The sequence below is a fragment of the Perna viridis genome, chromosome 8, assembly GCF_037379345.1.
Source record: "Perna viridis isolate PV_CMFRI_1.1 ecotype Kerala chromosome 8, ASM3737934v1, whole genome shotgun sequence".
Lineage (NCBI taxonomy): Eukaryota > Metazoa > Mollusca > Bivalvia > Mytilida > Mytilidae > Perna > Perna viridis.
Genome location: NC_142452.1, coordinates 17,837,477 through 17,846,524, shown reverse-complemented (window position 1 = coordinate 17,846,524; position 9,048 = coordinate 17,837,477). Strand labels below are relative to the sequence as shown.

Here is a 9,048-nt window from a genome sequence, read left to right as displayed (position 1 = left end):
TTCCCAGAACGAATTTTACTGATTAGGACTTTCTATTGGCGATTGTGGAATATTCGTCATTCAAATTTACCCTTATAGGAATATAGGATATTGATACCCTCTTTTTGCAGACCTATGAATGATGGTAGGTACTTAGTTGCTAAAAATGAAAATAGTTATAGCATGACTATGGAAGAGTAATCAAGGGAACCAAGGTTATAGCGGTAATCTGTAATCCAGGGACAAAGACCAGACAAGGAAAACAGACATACACAACAAAGAACATAAAGTAACTAAAATCATACATACAAAGTAACAAAAGTAAATGGAACACAGGGTCATAATAAAGGTCAGAAAATTATTTCTAAGCTTACATTTATGAAAGCGTTTGTTTCCATTCAAAAAAAGCTTTCTGCGTATAGAACTGATACCAGAAAAGACACCAAAACAATCGCTAGTTTAGTTAAAAACAATAAGAAAAAAAAAGAAACGTAGAAATGAAAGAAATTCAAAAAATTAGACATCACGCCCTTAAAATTCACCAAAGTAAGAACCGTACTGATGTGGATGATTGATTCCAAATGGGAACCAATAATAATAATAATAATAATAATAATAATAATAATAATAACAAAAAATAAATAAATAATGATAATAAAAAGAAATGTAAGGAAAAAAGTGTTTAATCAAAAAAAAAAAAAATAAATAAAAAAAAAGGAATTGTGACAACATAATTTTACAAAATAGACCGTTGTGTGATTTTTTTAAACTTTGCATTGAAATGTTTTCATTTCCTTTTCATTTCACAAATTATCAAATCATACTTTACCAACTAACATGACTTACTTATAAATAGTTCATTTTGTAATATGGTTTGCAGTGTTGGACAGTTGCTGGTATTCCACGCATTGGTAAGGAAATCTTAATATTTATTTCCTTTAAAACCTGATTGAGAAAGTTAATATAAAAATAGGAAATGCGTAATTACTTTTTTGTTGTTGTTGTTGTTTTAAAGGGGATGCCAAATCGTCATAATAGTTAGAACAAGACTAAGGGAATTAATTTTTATTATTTTCTCCTTTTATGCAGTTATCTGTTAAAACTCTAAATGTTATCACGGATTTTATAGGAGTGACTAATCCAATGATGTATGTTGGTTTTTAGGCACCAGCAATACAAATTTTTTGAATGTGGTGGTACTGTAAAAATCCCTGTTGAAACAAGCAATTATTCTGACAAAAATAAAGTACTGATACCAGAAAAGACACCAAAACAATCGCTAGTTTAGTTAAAAACAATAAGAAAAAAAAAAGAAACGTAGAAATGAAAGAAATTCAAAAAATTAGACATCACGCCCTTAAAATTCACCAAAGTAAGAACCGTACTGATGTGGATGATTGATTCCAAATGGGAACCAATAATAATAATAATAATAATAATAATAATAATAATAACAAAAAATAAATAAATAATGATAATAAAAAGAAATGTAAGGAAAAAAGTGTTTAATCAAAAAAAAAAAAATAATAAATAAAAAAAAAGGAATTGTGACAACATAATTTTACAAAATAGACCGTTGTGTGATTTTTTTTAAACTTTGCATTGAAATGTTTTCATTTCCTTTTCATTTCATAAATTATCAAATCATACTTTACCAACTAACATGACTTACTTATAAATAGTTCATTTTGTAATATGGTTTACCAACTAACATGACTTACTTCAAATATAATTGGTTTTGTTCGTTCGTCTGTTATGATATAACAAATATTGATGATTACAATTTAATTCCGAGACATCACTAAGTTAGGTAAAATTAAGTCTCTCACATTTGTAGAAACTTTTTTATTTTATATATATTTATGAAAAAATGTAATTTCAACTGCAACTCAATCGCATTACTGTTCGCACATCAATGAGGAAAACAAAAAGTTATCAGTTTGTGCAAAAAGACAGAATTGTAAAACATTCATATTTTATTGATTTATTAGTATTTTATTCGAATGAAATTGTATATCTTTTTTTTAAAATGTAATGTATTGGCTATTGTACTGTCTCTTAATAGTACGAGACACGATTAAAAAATCACAATGAACCACAGTTTTACTGCATATCAATAACAATCACAAAAGAAATAACTCAATAACAGTATAACAAATGTGAAAACAGTATTCAACTAACAAAGTTTAATGTACCAAAATATAAAATGGCTATATTTGGCATAATTTTTTGTGGAAAAATTAATCTACTTTCAAATCAGAATTGTACAAGCGTGTTGTGCTCACAAACTATTGCGTTTTGTAAGAAAGCCCTGCTTTCCTGCACAGATACCTGTAGGCTATTTTAAGGCAATTTTATCCTGCGAACAAGAACATTTTGTGTTCTTTCGAACTATGCATAAAGGGCAACAAGAAGCTGCGGTTTTTGGATAAAATATTGCCATACATCGATGCAGTTTTGTAGACGGTATTTATTTTTTATTAATTTAATTTTTACCACTAGTTTTAAACCCGTACATATTTTTGGACAACTATAGATTTAAAAGTAAATATTTTGCAACCAGATACCTTCTGAATGAACTCTCAATAAGGTGTAATAATAAAAAAATAAAAAATAAAAAAAAAATATATTAGTAGACAAAGAGGTAAATATCAGTTGTACAAGCTACCTCATAAATGCAGAATTTCATGTGTCCGAGTATAATCTATCATATATTGTGAATAGCCAGAACGCGTAGAAAAAATACACTCTTGTGTTGCGTTTTGCTCTAAAACAGTTTGTGCTCTATTTATTCTGTTGCATATTTAATTAGGGATATGGTTAAGAACATGAAATGTAAGTTTTTATTTGCAATATAATATACCCTCGCCATTATATGGTAAATAAAATTGGTCTTAAATCCCTTTTTTACCATGTCTTTCTATGTAAAGAAAACATTGACATATTTAAAAGTTAACCATTTCCTCTGCAATGATTGTTTTCTTGTGGACTTATCGTTTTTAGCACAAAAATAATGATAAACTTCCAAGCATTCGGTTGTCTCTGCTAACCTTGTGTCTTCCTACAGATGTTACGAATTGAATATTAAGGGAAGAAGTTTTCAAATTTTGTTTTATTACACATGGTTTTCAAGTGGGGTTCACAGTGATAGGAGTCTCCAACCTTTCATTCATCAGTCCGTACTTCCTTATTTCCTTTTCATTACACAGAGGGATACCCAACTGTTATACGTTTCTTCTTCTACAACAATGAATGGAATAAAATAAACCTTTCACAGAATCCTCATGGCATATTCCCGTCTATTTCAAAATTTGATATGTCTCCGAAAAGCTCTAATGTTTTGATGTTTTGGTTTGTCTTTATCTATAGGTGTTAAAAAATTTTCCTAGAAGGAATAAGCTGATCTCTGGTCTTGTATGTTGAACTATAGAGTTTTTTTTTTCCATAGGAATATACCTTTTTAAATTACTTTCAATATAGGATATTTTAACTTTTTATTTCGTATTCGTTAATACCCACAAAACAAAAACAAAAACGACAGCAACCATTTAAAAGTCATTTATTGAAAATGACAAGAATATCATTCACTGACAAAATAAGATAATGAACTACCTTAAAAACAACCATCCTTCAATAAAGGTGCCACACAAAAAAGATAAAACAAAAAGTTATTCGTATGATAATTGAGCCACTCAAAATTATTTATCATATATCAAGATGGAAATAACGTTTGGCCATATTCATTTGAGATCCCTTTATATGTTTCAGATGTTGCAGTGACTTGCTGGGTTTGTCACAAGTAGTATTGGCACGAACTGATCAGGAAAATCATGATTTTGAAAAGTTTGTTAAAGATTCTTTTATTTCTTACCATCCAGGAAATATCAGAAGGGCTGAGGTATAAACGATAGTAGTTTCATGACAAAACGCGCGTTGAAACTGTCCCACCATACTTGTCGGATGTATGACAACTAAATAGAAATGAATGTTTACAATTATTTCTCCACTCGAGATAGTCAATAATTTTAGGTTTCGAAATGCAAGTTTAAGCGAATATGTCAAAGAAAACCATCCAAAATAAAGAAAGAAGAATCGTTTATCCCATGAAATCTGTGTAGAAAAACTTAATATTATATTTTAATAACCACCCAGTAGTTAAAAAGTTACACGCCTTCACCAATTTAGTTAGAATGAAATAAACTTTTAAAACTGTAATTAAAAGCATTAATTGTCCAATTAAATTTCATATAATGAAGATAAATCAAATATATTAATCTAAAGGTGATCAGAAAACACAGATATTTGAAAAAAATATATATCAACAGCATCAATTACGCATTTCAAATTAATGTAGGAAATATTACAAAATATAAAGATAACGAATAACATTACCTTGAACATACCAGTTGTTTGCAGCTCCACATAATTTAAGGGAGATTGGGCATAATAGTACAAATCCTTTTTTCACTTCCAACATAATTGTCCTATTTATGACTATGCAGTTCTTCCAATATTACCAATTTTGTTGTTGTTTTTCCTTTATTACCCAGAAAGTATTTCGAAGGTAAAAGAAAGCGGACTATTTATATTGTTCTAATACATAACTGAACAGTAATTAGCAATTTTGTTAAGTGTTAGTCTTGAAACCATAACAAATGAGAGAACATACAGATTTATGATTTTTTTGCAAACGAAATCATTGAAGCATTGCCAAAATTTAGATAGTCTGTTCATTTTGAACTTTTTTGGTCATTTTGTGGCCCCACACTGAAAAGAAATTACATATTTAGTGAATAATTTCAGTTTTACATATTTTATTAAAAGTATAATGTTGTTTCGTAGATATGGACACAGTATTCAGGATGTAAATGTGTCCTATAAGCAACATTTATATTTCTCAGACGGTTTGTTACATGACAAATAATTGTGGTATCATTGTGAAGCCTTTACAATAAACATACTACACAAAACATTCAATTCCCAAATATTGACATTTTTTGGGCCAAAATTATGACCTAAACATCAATAGGAAGTGCATATATGTTTAACTTTATTTCTATTTCGTTAAGGATTACAAATGCGAATTTACAAACGAATAAATTTTAAAAAATGAATAAAAAAAAATTTTAAAAAATGTTTTTCACCTTTAGGACAAAGAGGTCAGATTGGGATTTTATGATCGATAATATCATTTCTCAATCCAAAGATGCATCTGGAAAGCAACACGCCGACAAGGCCGCTATCATTCATTTAGATAGTGGAGCCAAATGGACATCAGATGAAAAATTATATGCTCTCAAAATAACACAAGAGGAGAGTGCACAAATCGTAGGTTGCTTCAAAAGAAACAAATGTAAGGATCTCATGGCTGAAGGTGTAAAGTATCAATTGATACAGGACAATAATATTAAAGTGGCCAAAAAAAAAAGGACACGGAACACTCATAATGCAAGCTAGTAAAGGAGCCATTGTCATCAGCCATTGTAAAGAGAGAGACATATCTAAATACGTGATGAAAGGGGTAGCTGTTGTAGCTAGTTACTTAGAAAGCTTAGGGATGTAAGAGTAATTCTTTATTCAGCAATTCACCATCTCTTTAACTCGATCAACTGCTTTTGATTATATATATATATATATATATATATATATATATAAACATTCCATATCCAACTTTTGCTTTTGGACATTAATTTTTGTGCAATAAAAAAATTGTAAATGTTGAGCTGCACAAGAATTTAATCAATGGAAACAATTATGCGAGAAATAAAATTGAATAAAGCATATTTACTTTGTATTTTACACTGACCGGCTTTTTTTATTTATTTCATGTATTTTATCATTCACAAGCGGTTAAGTTAGGTCCATTATAATTTTAGTTGAAAGCATAATGCATTAGACGGATTATTTATAAAGTGATTACAACCTCAGTTACGGATTCGGCTCAATTTTTTCAAATTATAATTAGTACCTGGTCGTTTTACATTCTATTAAATATTTAACAAATATGTTATATGTCAGTTTATATAAATCGTTTCTGCGCACAGAGTAATCTAATAAACTGCATATTCATCAATGATCCGAACACTTATATAAATTGTTCCGAACATATTTAAAATGATACACGTGTATGTATAGAATTACTGGTCTTTTCTTCCTGTGTGTATGAACCATTAAAATTTTAAACTCCATAAACCGAAAAATGTTTTGAGCATTGAGCTTTGAATGGTATATTGACTAACAAGTATCACAATAGATAACTTATTACCCAATACCGGTCAAAATTAGCCTGTGTTTTCTGTCTCTATTGTAAATCGACCGATAACAATTTAAATTGCTTTTTATTTAGAATATGTAGCTTTAACATGATACCTTCACGACGTTGTAAATTTACACAATTTTCAGTTTCAGTTGTTTTCAAATCTGCCTGCCCAACATTTTAAATTTGATTGAAGTTGTAAGACTTAATGCTTAGAAGTAAAAATGAAGAACAAGATATTCTTGATCATTGACTACAGTAGAACAAGAAAACAAACACTAAACATGAAAACACACAAATTAATCATAAACAGCAACACAAACTAACCAAACGAATGCACACACACACATAAATAAGCAATCTGGAGTCCACTAAAAACTTGACTTTTCTTCACCAAGTGAAATAAAGGTTTATGAAAACAAACACAAGAACAACAGTATATGGATACGTGATAAAACGTCTCATATATCAACAGTCGTCTAAGGATGGATACGAAAAAATATATTGGATTGGTCACGTAGACAGTCGCGTTACATAAGGCTTTTAAATCGACATGAAGACAACGTAACTGTGGACAATTTGATAGATGAGTGTGGAGTAGTATCCGATGTGCATCACACGCAAACTTGTATACCTGTCTAATAGCCAGAAACAGAATAAAGATATAGTTCCTTATGCATACAAAAACAAAGGTATCTGATCCGAGAATTTCCCTACTCTTACCATATATGAGGTTTGAATCCAGTAAGGATGCCACCAAATCAGAAAATAGCTTGCCAGAAAACCTCTGGCATTGCTGGAGTATGAATTTCCTATATCATAAGATCTTCATGATTCTCCAATGTGCATATATACCAAAATTCTTGGTTTCGGGCACTAACTTTCCGGGCAAAATTTCTATAGAGTTTTACATAGGAAAACAATGGCAACATATAATTTATATGTAAGTAGCTTGATTTATATGACTGGCTAAAATTAAACTTTTGACCTTTAATCTTTGACTTTCATCGTAATCTTTGCATTAATTTTCCACTGACAACTTGTTGTACTGGGTAAAACATCAGCTAAAACTTTTGTCAAGTGTAATCCTAGCCTATTATTCATAAAAAGTCCCAAATCAAATATTTTGTGGCAGTATTTTCAACCAAGTTAAGGTTAGCATCGTTTGTCGGGTACCATGACAAACCAATTGAGTATACAGTCTAAAAGAAAAAAAAACAAAGAAACAAATAAACAAAAAACAAAACAAAACAAAGTAAAGAAAAACAAAGCAGAAAAACAAAGCAGAAAAAACGCTGCTATATCGAGCAACAGGTAATCAGTTTGCAACTGTTTCATCTTGATAATAAATTGTCACATTTGGAGGGACATTTCTGCAACAACTTGTAAGCATCTAGTTTCATCTAGAGACCAGAATGTTAAAAAATCTAGCTAGGCCAGTTTATTCATAGTATGGATATATTGAATACATTTTCTCCATTGATAATTCTAAATTTGATGAATAGTTTCCGTTTATTTTTCCACCAGAATCAGAAATTAAAGAAACTACTGACACAGCTTCCTCCGCGTCGTAAGACATTGACCTTTAATCTGACTACAGTAGTCATATCTGTACAAAATTATCTGACAAGCGAAACGAATTCTGATTTCAAAAATATAAATTTCACATCTTATGTAGTAATATGCCAACTTCCTCGGCTTATAATGTTTACATGTTAGAACCTTGACTTCTATGTCATAAATTTTGCATTAATTTGTTGTAGTAGGCCAAACATCAGTTACCATTTTTTTCATTTCACGTTAAATCCTGCCCATTTTCCCAAAATGTCGAAAACAACCTATGAATGATTGATCAACCATTTGCCAGGTACCATTATAAACCATTTGATTACACCGAATCGACAGTGAACAAAAAAAAAAAAAAAAAAAAGCCAAACAAAAAAGTTGTTATAACGAGCGTTAGGGAATCCGTTTTATCTACCAGACCTAGAAACACGACGAATTTGAATTAAAAGAGCTCCGGCATAACGTATGAGTTGTGATATGAAAACTCCATATGGAAGTGCTGAAGGGATGGTTGCCCAGATAGAAGGAGAGTTGACTATACGGAATGAAAAGTCATCGCATTTGTTGTATAGTTTGGTCAATAGTTTCTCTTTACCATCGACCTCTAAGTGCAGGCCAATATATGAGGCTGACTTCATAATGTCTGTAGTATCCTTTATTCGAAGTATCAAATCCCAGAAACTAGGAATGTTTATGATAATATATTATCTTTATAACGGAATCTGAGATTAAAGGATCTATCTAAAATATATAGTGGATTACCCAATCCGGGTGGTCAAAATATTTAGCCTCCGATAAAAATTCAAAACAATAATTAATGGACATTTCTTCTATTAAATGTCGAAAAAAATATGATTATGAATGTTAACATTCTCCAGGAATGGATGAAGGTGAAGTTCTTGTTCATGCGTGAGTTTAATTATCATCCGATTTTAGTAAGTAATGGTTCCTACATAGCACACCATTAATCAGATCTGCTTATATGATTATTTGTCGAAAATCAATTTAGAAATCTAATTTTTAACGGATTTTTTTAGGGTGATTTGGCTTTAGATATTGTTTGAGTTTGCTTTTTAGATTCATTTGGCCCTGCTTTAATTACTAATATTTATAATCTATTGCTTTTTGTGTCAGGTTATATGTTGATGACGGCGACAGCCCAGAATGGCGATTGCCGCCTAAGTCCCTGCTTTTACTAGTAATATGCAGTACCTCAAAACTGAGATTTTATTAAATAAATCGATGTC

At 30.2% G+C, this 9,048-nt stretch overlaps 1 long non-coding RNA gene across 1 annotated transcript; it reads left to right on the top strand.

Moving 5' to 3' along the window:
- Positions 1 to 830: 830 nt before the first annotated feature.
- On the top strand, positions 831 to 5,577 carry LOC148609593 (uncharacterized). Its single transcript, XR_015914685.1, has 3 exons — positions 831 to 890; positions 3,748 to 3,877; positions 5,130 to 5,577. It is a non-coding gene; the product is annotated as an uncharacterized LOC148609593 (long non-coding RNA).
- The last annotated feature ends 3,471 nt before the right edge of the window (positions 5,578 to 9,048 follow it).